This window comes from Tachyglossus aculeatus, chromosome 2, assembly GCF_015852505.1.
Source record: "Tachyglossus aculeatus isolate mTacAcu1 chromosome 2, mTacAcu1.pri, whole genome shotgun sequence".
NCBI lineage: Eukaryota > Metazoa > Chordata > Mammalia > Monotremata > Tachyglossidae > Tachyglossus > Tachyglossus aculeatus.
In genome coordinates this window covers 146951212-146963907 of record NC_052067.1, presented here as the reverse complement: position 1 = coordinate 146963907, position 12696 = coordinate 146951212, and positions in this window count along the sequence as shown.

Sequence of the window (12696 nt, the reverse complement as noted above, 5' to 3'; positions counted from 1 at the left end):
TTTAGCCCTCCATTCACTGGGGGTATCTTTGTCGATTTTAGTTCCTACTAGTTATCGTTGGATATGTAATTTGAGCGGTTTTTCCAGAGCAGAGCAATATTAGCAGAATTTCTGTGATGAAGGGAACTTGGGTATTTAGCTTTTCCATTGGAAAACTGGAGCAAGAGGAATGGGCAGCTTCTTGGCCCTGTGGAAAATAACATCTTGCAGGTGGCTGTCGAGGTCGGATGGAGTAAACCCCCAAATCCAGGAATAGAGGATGCTTCCTTTCATTATCCCCGGAAACCAGAGACGAGACTGGGCTTCAGGATAGTGAAAGGGTGGCCTAGTGGACAGAGCACAGACCCGGGAATCAGGAGGTCATGGGTTCTAATACTGCCCCTGCCACTTGACTGCTGAATGGCCTTGGGTAAGTCACTTCACTTCTCTGTCCCTCAGATACCTCATCGGTAAAATGGGGATGGAGACGTGGGACGGGGCTGTGTCCAACCCACTGTGCTTGGATTCAATTGTGTTTATTGAGCGCTTACTGTGTGCAGAGCACTGTACTAAGCGCTTGGGAAGTACTAGTTGGCAACATATACAGTCCCTATCCAACAGTGGGCTCACAGTCTAGAAGGGGGAGACAGACAACAAAACAAAACCTATCAACAAAATAAAATAAATAGAATAAATACGCACAAATAAAATAGAGTAGTAAATACATACTAACATATATACAGGTTATATATGCATCCACTCCAGTGCTTAGTACAGTGCCTGCCACATAGTAAGCGCGTAACAAAACCCGTAATTATTCATTATGATTATTAAAGGACCTGGATTCTAATCCTGGCCCTGCCACCTGTCCTCTGGGTGACCTTGGGCATGTCACTTCAAGTCTCTGGGCCTCAGTTACCTCATCTGCGTTGAACTTTTAGTCCCCTTTTGGACTGTGAGCCCACTGTTGGGTAGGGACTGTCTCTATGTTTCCAACTTGTACTTCCCAAGCGCTTAGTACGGTGCTCTGCACACAGTAAGCGCTCAATAAATATGATCGACGATGATGATGATGAACTCGATTTGCTCGTATCCACTCCAGCGCTTAGTAGGAAAGAGCCCGGGCTTGGGAGTCGGAGGTCGTAGGTTCCAATCCCAGCTCCACCACTTGTCAGCTTGTGTGGCTTTGGGCAAGTCACTTCACTTCTCTGGGCCTCAGTCACCTCATCTGTAAAATGGGGATTAAAGACTGTGAGCCCCATGGGGGACAACCTGATAAACTTGTATCTACCCCAGTGCTTAGAACAGTGCTTGACGCGTAGTACGTGCTTAACAAATACCATTACTATTATTGTTAACGAATGCCATCATCATCAGATGGTATCGTCTGTCTCCCCCTTCTAGACTGTGAGCCCGCTTTTGGGTAGGGACCGTCTCTATCTGTTGCCAACTTGGACTTCCCAAGCGCTTAGTACAGTGCTCTGCACACAGTAAGTGCTCAATAAATACGATTGAATGAATGAACAAATACCATTGTCATCAGATGGTATTGTCTGTCTCCCCCTTTCTAGACTGTGAGCCCGCTGTCGGGTAGGGACCGTCTCTATCTGTTGTCAACTTGTACTTCCCAAGCGCTTAGTACAGTGCTCTGCACACAGTAAGCGCTCAAATACGATTGAATGAATCATCATCTGAATAATAGAAATTAAGACTGTAAGCCCCCTGTGGACTGTGTTCAACCCGATTAAGCTTGTATCGAGAAGCAGCTTGGCTCAGTGGAAAGAGCCCGGGCTTTGGAGTCACAGGTCATGGGTTCAAATCCCAGCTCTGCCAACTGTCAGCTGTGTGACTTTGGGCAAGTCACTTCTCTATGCCTCAGGTACCTCATCTGTAAAATGGGGATTAAAACTGTGAGCCCCACGTGGGACAACCTGATCACCTTGTTTCCCCCCAGCGCTTACAACAGTGCTTTGCACATGGTAAGCGCTTAACAAATACTATTATTATTCTTATTATCTACCCCAGCACTTAGAGGACCTGGGATATTAAGCGCTTAATATCATCATCATCATCATCATCATCATCAATCATATTTATTGAGCGCTTACTATGTGCAGAGCACTGTACTAAGCGCTTGGGAAGTACATGAGGGCACAAAGGTGACCTTTCCTGCACAGGTCACAGGAAAAGGCTGCTTTACATTAAGGAGTCTTAGCTACAGAGCAGCTGTGTTCATTGCCTGGGATTTTCAAGAAATCTCCGCAGCAGTACCTCTACAAAACTGTTTAGGAAAGAGCTGGGAGAAGTTCTCACTACGGACTCTATTCCTTCATTCAATCGTATTTATTGAGCTCTTACTATGTGCAGAGCACTGTACTAAATTTGGCAACAGATAGAGACAATCCCTACCCAACAACGGGCTCACAGTCTATAAGGGGGAAGACAGACGACAAAATCAAACTACAACTTCCAGTTGCCGCAAACCCACCATTTGTCTGCTGCGTGACCTGGGGCAATCACGTCTCTGGGCCTCAGCTACCTCATCTTTAAAATGGGGGTTGCAACCGTGAGCCCCACAGGGGACACGGACCGTGTTCAGCCTTACTTTGTTTCTAGCCCCGTGCCCAGAAGAGTGCCTGGCATACAGTAAGCACTTAATAGCAGAAAACACCACCCAGCCGGAGGTCCCGGGGAAGGAGAGTGACGTCTGGCAGGGCCTTAGAGAGTCTCATGGGGCAAAGAGGCGTAGACTCTTGGGGTACACGTGAGGTATACGCTCACCAATCCGCACCTGGGCCCTGACCCTCTAAATTCCCCTAGTTTTCTGCCCTGGTCATAATATTCACCCCATCCGACCCCACAACACTCACGTACATCATCATCACAGTAATTGCCAACAGCCTGCTCTGCTCCAAACACCATATAGGCCCTTTGGAGGACACTCAGAAGTGGAAATTTCAATCCCTGCCATTTGCAGTCCAAAGGAGAAGGCTGTTGAGGTATAATGTGGGTAGGCGTCTAGGAGAAACAGCAGTTACGGAAGGATCTTCAGGTTATCAACCTTTAGCTACCTTCCCGATTGGGTCGCACATTTATCTGTCTTTACTTTCGGAACGGATTTAGCCTATGTCGAAAATGACGTAGACGTGGAAAATGAGCGTCCATGCAACCTATGAGGGTACAATAAATAATACGTGATTATTTTTTGAAAATATCGTGTTGGTAATATTTCAGTGTTTTCAATACAATTATACATCAGGCGCCCCTAGTCATATTTGGGTTCACATCCCTTTGAGAAGAAGATCAGTTGAGGCTGCTGTGGATGGCATTTGTTCCCGAATTAACAGTTGCTGGAATCTCCGGTCTCTATCGGGGCGTGTGTATCTTTCAGGATTTCTAAAAATTCAATCAACAGTACGGAGTATTTATTTGGTGCAGAATGCTGTACTGAGCGCTTGGGACTGAACAATATAACAGGTGGTGGACACATTGCCTGGCCATATTAAAGCACCCTTTTCTAGCAGGGCCACTAAATTCAAAGTATTTTATCCTCTCCTTGCTAGTATCATCTACACAAAACGTCCATTCTAGCACGTCGAATAATTGAAAGTACAAAAACTATAGGCTTGAGCAATTCTGAACTAGACTCTTATACCCTGGTATTCTAGGTGATCACCTCGTGGCTTAGTGGAAAAAGCCAAGCTTGGGAGTCAGAGGACCTGGGTTCTAATTCCGGCTCCACCACTTGTCTGCCGTATGACTGTGGGCAAGTCACTTCACTTCTCTGGGCCTCAGTTACCTCATCTGTAAAATGGGGATTAAGAATGTGGGCCCCACGTGGGACAACCTGATCACCTTGTATCATTCATTCATTCGGTCGTATTTATTGAGCGCTTACCGTGGGCAGAGCACTGTACTAAGCGCTTGGGAAGTCCAAGTTGGCAGCATCTAGAGACGGTCCCTACCCAACAGCGGGCTCACAGTCTAGAAGGGGGAGACAGACAACAAAAGAAAACATATTAACAAAATAAAATAAATAGAATATGTACAAATAAAATAGAGTAATAAATACGTACAAACATATATACAGGTGCTTTGGAGGGGGGGAAGGAGGTGAGGCGGAGGGATGGGGAGGGATCTACACCAGCGCTTAGAACAGTGCTTGGCACATAGTAAGCGCTTAACAAATACCATCATTATTATTCGCAGTCTACCGTACAGTTAGAACTGTGGCTTTTAGTGATCCCCGAGAGGCTCCTTTGGAACTTAATAAGAAGAAGAACTGTGGTATTCATTAAGCACGTACTATGTGCCAAGCACTACTACCTTCATTCATTCGATTGTATGTATTGAGCGCTTACTGTGTGCAGAGCACTGTACTAAGCGCTCGGGAAGTCCAAGTTGGCAACATATAGAGACGGTCCCTACCCAACAGCGGGCTCACAGTCTAGAAGGGGGAGACAGACAACAAGACAAAACATAGTAACAAAATAAAATAAATGGGATCTGTACAAATAAAATAACCAAATAAATCAAGTAATAAATCCGTACAAACATATATACATATATACAGGTGCTGTGGGGAGGGGAAGGAGGTAAGGCGGGGGGGGGGATGGCTACAAGGCAATTGGGTTGGACTCAGTCCCCATCCCACATGGCATCATCCTAGAAAGTTTGAGGAGTTTTAAAGCAAGAACAAAGGCACTGTCCCTGAATGATTTTATAAGAGAAGCAGCGTGGCTCAGTGGAAAGAGCCCGGGCTTGGGAGTCAGAGGTCATGAGTTCTAATCCTGATTCTGGCACTTCTCAGCTTGTGACTTTGGGGCAAGTCACTCAACTTTTCTATACCTCAGTTCCCTCATCTGTACAATGGGGATTAAGACTGTGAGCCCCACGTGGGACAACCTGATTGCCTTGTATCTCCCCCAGCACTTGGCACATCAATCAATCAATCAATCAATCAATTGTATTTATTGAGCACTTACTGTGTGCAGAGCACTGTACTAAGCGCTTGGGAAGTATAAGTTGGCAACTTATAGAGATAGTCCCTACCCAACAGTGGGCACACAGTCTAAAACAGGGAGACAGAGAACAAAACCAAACATACTAACAAAATAAAATAAATAGAATAGATATGTACAAGTAAAATAAATACAGTAATAAGTATGTACAAGCATATGTACATATATACAGGTGCTGTGGGGAAGGGAAAGAGGTAAGATGAGGGGGATGGAGAGGGGGAGAGGAAGGAGGGGGCTCAGTCTGGGAAGGCCTCCGGAGGAGGAGGCACATAGTAAGCGCTTAACCAATACGATTATTATTATTATAATCTAAAAGATGAGTCAACATCAGCAAGGACATTTCATGAAATGCCAATTCTAGAACCAAATCATTTTATCAAATCATAAGGGCACAGATAACGTATTCACCCAGTGCTCAACAGTACACCATTTTACTTTCATTCATTCATTCAATTGTATTTATTGAGCACTTACTGTGTGCAGAGCACTGTACTAAGCGCTTGGGAAGTACAAGTTGGCAACATATAGAGACGGTCCCTACCCAACAGCGGGCTCACTTGACAAAGATGGGGAGAAATGAAGGTTTAACAGGTAAGAGCCTGGGCTTGGGAGTCAGAGGCCGTGGGTTCTAATCCCACTCTGCCACTCGTCTGCTGTGTGACCTTGGGCAAGCCACTTCACTTCTCTGTGCCTCAGTTACCTCATCTGTAAAATGGGGATTGGGACAACCCAATCACTGTATATCTCCCCCAGTGCTTAAAACAGTGCTTGGCACATAGTAAGCACTTAAATACAGCTTACAGTGCTCTGCACATAGTAAGCGCTCAATAAATACGATTGATTGATTGATTAAATACTGTAATAATAATTATTATTGATATTATCACCTCTCCCTCTCCCTCCCTCCATTGACCTGCAAGTTTTTGACCTGCTGGTAATGGGATATTCCTCTCTTTTTCTTGTAATCCTAAAATCCTGTGGATTGTAGGAAGCTTCACTCTAGTCTCTTGCCTTTGGGAGAAATAGTAGTGCCATTTATTATTATTAATAATTATAATAACTATAATGGTATTAAGTGCTTACTATGTGCCAGTCAGAGGACCTGGGTTCTAATTCCGGCTCCCCCACTTGTCTGCTGTATGACTCTGGGCAAGGCACTTAACTTCTCTGGGCCTCAGTTACCTCATCTGTAAAATGGAGATTAAGACTGTGAGCCCCACATGGGACAACCTGATTACCTTGTATCTCCCCCAGCGCTTAGAACAGTGCTTTGCTGTTAAGCGCTGGGGTGGATACAAGCAAATTGGATGGACACAGTCCCCGTCTACGTGGGGCTCCTGGTCTTAATCCCATATATAAAAAGGAAGAAACCTGAAGCCCAGATGAGTGAAGTGACTTGCCCAAGCTCACACGGCAGACAGTCTAGTGGCAGAAGCGGGATTAGAACCCAGGTCCTCTGACTCCCGGGCCTGTGTTCTTTCCTCTTTTTAAAATGACAACTTCTGTTTTAGGAAGACTGGATACACAAAACAGTCTCTGCCCTTGAACCATTTATAATCTATTTGGGGAACTTCCAAATCCTCTCCTTTTGGGGAAGCAGCGTGGCTCGGTGGAAAGAGCCTGGACTTGGGAGTAAGAGGTCATGGGTTCTAATCCCGGCTCTGCCGCTTGTCAGCTGTGTGCCTTTGGGCAAGTCACTTCACTTCTCTGGGCCTCAGTTCCCTCATCTGTAAAATGGGGATTAAGACTGTGAGCCCCACATGGGACAACCTGATCACCTTGTATCCTCCCCAGCGCTTAGAACAGTGCCTTGCACATAGTAAGGGCTAAACAAATGCCATCATTATTATTATTATTATTTTGACTTTCTTGTGACGATTGACAAAGCTACCATTATCCCCATTTCTCAAGTCCATAACCTTGATGTTATCCTTGGCTCCTTCTTCTTTCATCCCTCATATACAATCACCAAATCTTATCGGTTCTTTCATGGCAACGTTTCCAAATCTGTCCTTTCCTCTCCATCCAAACTGCCACCACTCTAGTCTGAGAACTAGAATCACCCTGTCTCAACTATCGCATCAACCTTCTCTCTAATTAATCTCACTGCCTCGGATCAATTATTCAATCAATGTACTTAGGAGTCTTTACTGTTTACTAAGTGCAGTTTTTAAGGGTATATGTGAAGTGCTTACTATGTGCCAGGCGCTGTGCTAAGCGCTGGGGGAAAAACAAGCTAATCAGATTGCACACAGTCCCTGTCCCACATGGGGCTCACAGTCTTATTCCCCATTCTACAGATGAGGTAACTGAGGCCCAGAGATGTGAAATGACTTACCCAACGTCACTCAGCAGACTAGTGGTGGAGCCTCGATTAGGACCCATGGCCTGAGTCCCAGGCCAGTGCATTACGAACTAGGCCACGGTGCTTCGCTGATGGTGGATTTTAATAATCTGCCATGTACCTTCTTGTGTTATAAGTTCCTCAAGAGTCAGTTCTTGGTCCCCTTCTGTTCTCGATCTACACGCACTCCCTTGGTGACCTCATTCACTCCCACGGCTTCAACTATCATCTCTAAACCGATGACACCCAGATCTCCATCTCTGCCCCTGCTCTCTCCCCCTCTCTCCAGGCTCGCATCTCCTCCTGCCTTCAGGACATCTCCATCAGGATGTCTGCCCGCCACCTAAAACTCAACATGTCCAAGACTGAACTCCTTGTCTTCCCTCCCAAACCCTGCCCTCTCCCTGACTTTCCCATCTCTGTTGACGGCACTACCATCCTTCCCATCTCACAAGCTCACAACCTTGGTGTCATCCTCGACTCTGCTCTCTCGTTCACCCCACACATCCAAGCTGTCACCAAAACCTGCTGGTCTCACCTCCTCAACATCGCCAAGATCTGCCCTTTCCTCTCCATCCAAACCACTACCTTGCAGTTCAATCTCTCATCCTATCCCGACTGGATTACTGCCTCAGCCTCCTCTCTGATCTCCCATCCTCCTGTCTCTCCCCACTTCAGTCTATACTTCACGCTGCTGACCGGATCATCTTTGTGCAGAAACACTCTGGGCATAATAATAATAATAATAATAATAATAATGATAATAATAATAATAATAGCATTTATTAAGCGCTTACTATGTGCAAAGCACTGTTCTAAGCGCTGGTGAGGTTACAAGGTGATCAGGTTGTCCCAAGTGGGGCTCACAGTCTTAATCCCCATTTTACAGATGAGGGAACTGAGGCCCAGAGAAGTTAAGTGACTTGCCCAAAGTCACACAGCTGAAAGTTGGCAGAGTTGAACCCATGACTCTGACTCCAAAGTCCAGGCTCTTTCCACTGAGCCACGCTGCATGTTACTCCCCTCCTCAAAAATCTCCAGTGCCTGCCTGTCAACCTATGCACCAGGCAGAAACTCCTCACCCTGGGCTTCCAGGCTGTCCATCCCCTCGCCCCCTCCTACCTCCCCTCCCTTCTCTCCTTCTCCAGCCCAGCCTGCACCCTCCCCTGCTAATCTCCTCACGGTACCTCGTTCTCTCCTGTCCCACCATCGACCCCCAGCCCACGTCCTCCCCCTGGCCTGGAATGCCCTCCCTCTGCCCATCCGCCAAGCTAGCTCTCTTCCTCCCTTCAAGGCCCTACTGAGAGCTCACCTCCTCCAGGAGGCCTTCCCACACTGAGCCCCCTTTTTCCCCTTCTCCTCCCCATCCCCCCAACCCTACCTCCTTCTCCTCCCGACAGCACCTGTATATATACTTGTACAGATTTATTATTCTATTTTACTTGTACATATTTACATATTTAGAGAAGCAGCGCGGCTCAGAGGAAAGAGCCCGGGCTTTGGAGTCAGAGGTCATGGGTTCAAATCCCGGCTCCACCAATTGTCAGCTGTGTGACTTTGGGCAAGTCACTTCACTTCTCTGGGCCTCAGTGACCTCATCTGTAAAATGGGGATTAAGACTGTGAGCCCCCCGTGGGACAACTTGATCACCTTGTAACCTCCCCAGTGCATAGAACAGTGCTTTGCACATAGTAAGTACTTAATAAATGCCCCTATTATTATTATTACTATTCTATTTATTTTGTTAAGATACCTGTCTACATGTTTTGTTTTGTTATCTGTCTCCCCCTTGTAGACTGTGAGCCAGTTGTTGGATAGGGACCATCTCTATATGTTGCCAACTTGTACTTCCCAAGTGCTTTGTACAGTGCTCTGCACACAGGAAGCGCTCAGTAAATATGATTGAATGAATGAATGAATAAAAGCATTTAAGTAGGCTATAGCCCAGAGAAAACTGGAGAAGAAAGACAAACTTTCAAAATTATAAAACGAGTGATTTAAAAATATCATGTTAATTCAGACCTATAGAATCACAACTTTGCTCTAATTTTGATCGGTACATTTTGGCTTTAATTCTTTTCAGAAGCTTTTAAGATAGCTGACAATGAACTGTCATGTTCTGAATGTAAAGAAAAACCTGCCTCGGAAGTTCTTCGTATTTCTTTTATTTGAGACGGAACAACAAGCCCAATTTACTGATAAAAAATGAGAACAACTGTGTTTTAGAATGAATAATAGCTTTCTCCTGTTCCACATTTAAATAAAATTCAGGGGAGTAGGAAAATGGATCCAGCCAGTCTACAGAGTTAGGGTTAAAGCAAGAATCTCTGACGACTTGACACCTGTCCACATGTTTTGTTTTGTTGTCTGTCTCCCCCTTTTAGACTGTGAGCCCGTTGTTGGGTAGGGACCGTCTCTATTTGTTGCCAACTAGTACTTCCCAGGCGCTTAGTGCTGTGCACACAGTAAGTGCTCAATAAATACGATTGAATGAATGAATGAATTCTCTTCTTAGCTGTTTACACCCTAGAGTTGTTTCCCCCTTTCTTGTTTGATTTCTTACTTCCCCAGACACTGTTAATAGTATTTACCGAGTATCTCTCGGAAGCAGTTGGGCCTAGTGGAAAGGACATGTTCTTAGGAATCAGAGGACGTGGGTTCTAATCCTAGCCCCACCATTTGTCTGCTGTGTGACCTTGGGCAAGTTATTAACTTCCTCATGCCTCAGTTTCCTCATCTGTAGACTGGGGATTAAATCCCGCCCCCTTCTATTTAGGCTGTAAACCCCACGTAGAACAGAGATTGTGTCTTCCCTGATTATCTTATATCCTTCGTGTACACTGTACCTTGAAATTAATAGCACGGTACAAAAACGCAAAACAATGCTACCATCATCAATCGTATTTATTGAGCGCTTACTGTGTGCAGAGCACTGTACTAAGCGCTTGGGAAGTACAAGTTGGCAACATATAGAGACAGTCCCTACCCAACAGTGGGCTCACAGTCTAAAAGTGGGCTCACGGTCTAAAGTGGGGTCACAGTCACAGTCTACCAGTACGACGCGCTGGGTAGAAACAAGCGAATCAGGTTGGACGTAGTCTGCGTCCCACATGGGGCTCCAGGTCTTCATCCCCATTTTGCAGATGGGTAACTGAGGCCTCCCAGAAGCGACCTGCCCGAGGTCACACAACAGACACATGACGGAGTCGGGATTAGCTCTCGGGGCCGGGCTCTAGCCATTAAGCCATGCTGTATTCTCCCAAGTGCCTAGTACGGTGCTCTGCGTAAAGTAAGTGCTCGACTTAATTTCTCTGTGCCTCAGTTCCCTCATCTGTAAAATGGGGATGAAGACTGTGAGCCTCACGTGGGACCACCTGATCACCTTGTACCCCCCCCCAGCGCTTAGACCAGTGCTCTGCACAGAGTAAGCGCTTAACAAATACCATCATCATCACCCCAGGTGCTCAGAAAGGAGTCCCGAGTCGCGAAACGCCAAACCAGCGGAGAACCTCGGTCATCGTGGGATGGGATTCATCCATTCGTCTGTTCGGTCGTATTTATTGAGTGCTTATAGTGCGCAGAGCACTGGACTAAGCGCTTGGGAAGCCCAAGCTGGACGGTCCCTATGGTCTAAAAATCATCCTCTCCCAAGCGCTCAGTCCAGATCCCCCCTTCCGAAGCTTAAAGCTCTCGGGACGAAGGACGGCAAACGCGTGGGGAAAATATGTCGGAAACAATCAAGGCTTTCAAACTCTGACCGCCGTTTTACGACAGGAAGATCTTGTCCTTCCCAAGCGCTTAGTCCAGTGCTCTGCATGCAGTAAGCGCTCAATGAATACGATTGAATGAGTGAACATGAATGCTCGATAAATACGATTGAATGAATGAATGAATATTTATTTTACCTGTACGTATTTATTCTATTTTTTATTTTGTTATTATGTTTTGTTTTGTTGTCTGTCTTCCCCTTCCAGACTGTGAGCCCACTGTTGGGTAGGGACTGTCTCTATATGATGCCAACTTGTACTTCCCAAGCGCTTAGTACAGTGCTCTGCACACAGTAAGCGCTCAATAAATACGATTGAAGGAATGAAATGATAAATATGATTGACTGACTGACTGCCGGATTCCATGGGGAGAGGATGGATTTCATCCCGGCGCCTGTCTGGTGGTGGTGCTCTTTCCCTGCAATTGCTCGGAGCTGGAAGACTGGGAAAAATCCAAAACAGTTCAGGTCCTAAATCTCAGAGAAGTTGTCACCCACTCATCTACCAGGGGACAGAAAGACGGGGGAGAGGAGCAAAGCAGCAGCTTAAACTCGGGGAACATTCTCAGGAGGCACACAGCAAGTTTCTGTTTCTCTACATCCATTCAACCGTATTTATTGAGCGCTTCCTGTGTGCAGAGCACTGTACTAAGCGCTAGGGAAGCGCAAGTCGGCAACATATAGAGACGGTCCCTACCCAACAGCGGGCTCACAGTCTAGAAGGGGGAGACAGACAACAAAACAAAACATATTAACAAAATAAAATGCATAGAATAGTAGGTGCTTAACAAATACTGTACGAAAATAGACTTTCTCTCCTCCTCCTTCAGGAGAAATGTGGTTCTATGGCATGAGACGGTGAAAGCCAGAAATCCATGGTTTAATTTAAAAGCAGATGCAGACTATAGGCTCGGATCATTTTCCTAGCAGTGCTTTGTCAAGGTCTCATGTCTGGGGCTTTGTACATATTTATCACACTATTTATTTATTTATTTTACTTGTACATATCTATTTATTTTATTTTGTTAATATGTTTGTTTTTGCTCTCTGTCTCCCGCTTCTAGACTGTGAGCCCACTGTTGGGTAGGGACCGTCTCTATATGTTGCCAACTTGTACCTCCCAAGCGCTTAGTACCGTGCTCTGCACACAGTAAGTGCTCAATAAATACGATTGATTGATTGATTGATTGGGGCTGCATCAGAACTTGTGAGAGCAAAACTCTGCTTGTGTCTGCTTCTTTCCACCAGTCACCTTGGAAAACCAGTGAAGATCTGTAGGATAGATTTCATCTGGAAGCTTGACTACTAGAACGGTCTCATTAGTTAATAAGTTCCATTTCACTATCGGATGATCATCACTACATGAATATAATTCTTCAGCTGTAGTGCATCCTACACAGCTTACCAATTCCTGCTGCTTTGGTTCTTTTAGAAGTGATATCTTCCATCGCATTGTTTCGCCAACTCCCAGTTTCAATCGTCCTGAATCGATGCCTGTCTCCCCTTCTAGACTGTGAGCTCGTTGTGGGCAGGAAGGTGTCTCTCTGTTGTTATACTGGAATCTCCCCAGTGCTTAATAATAATAA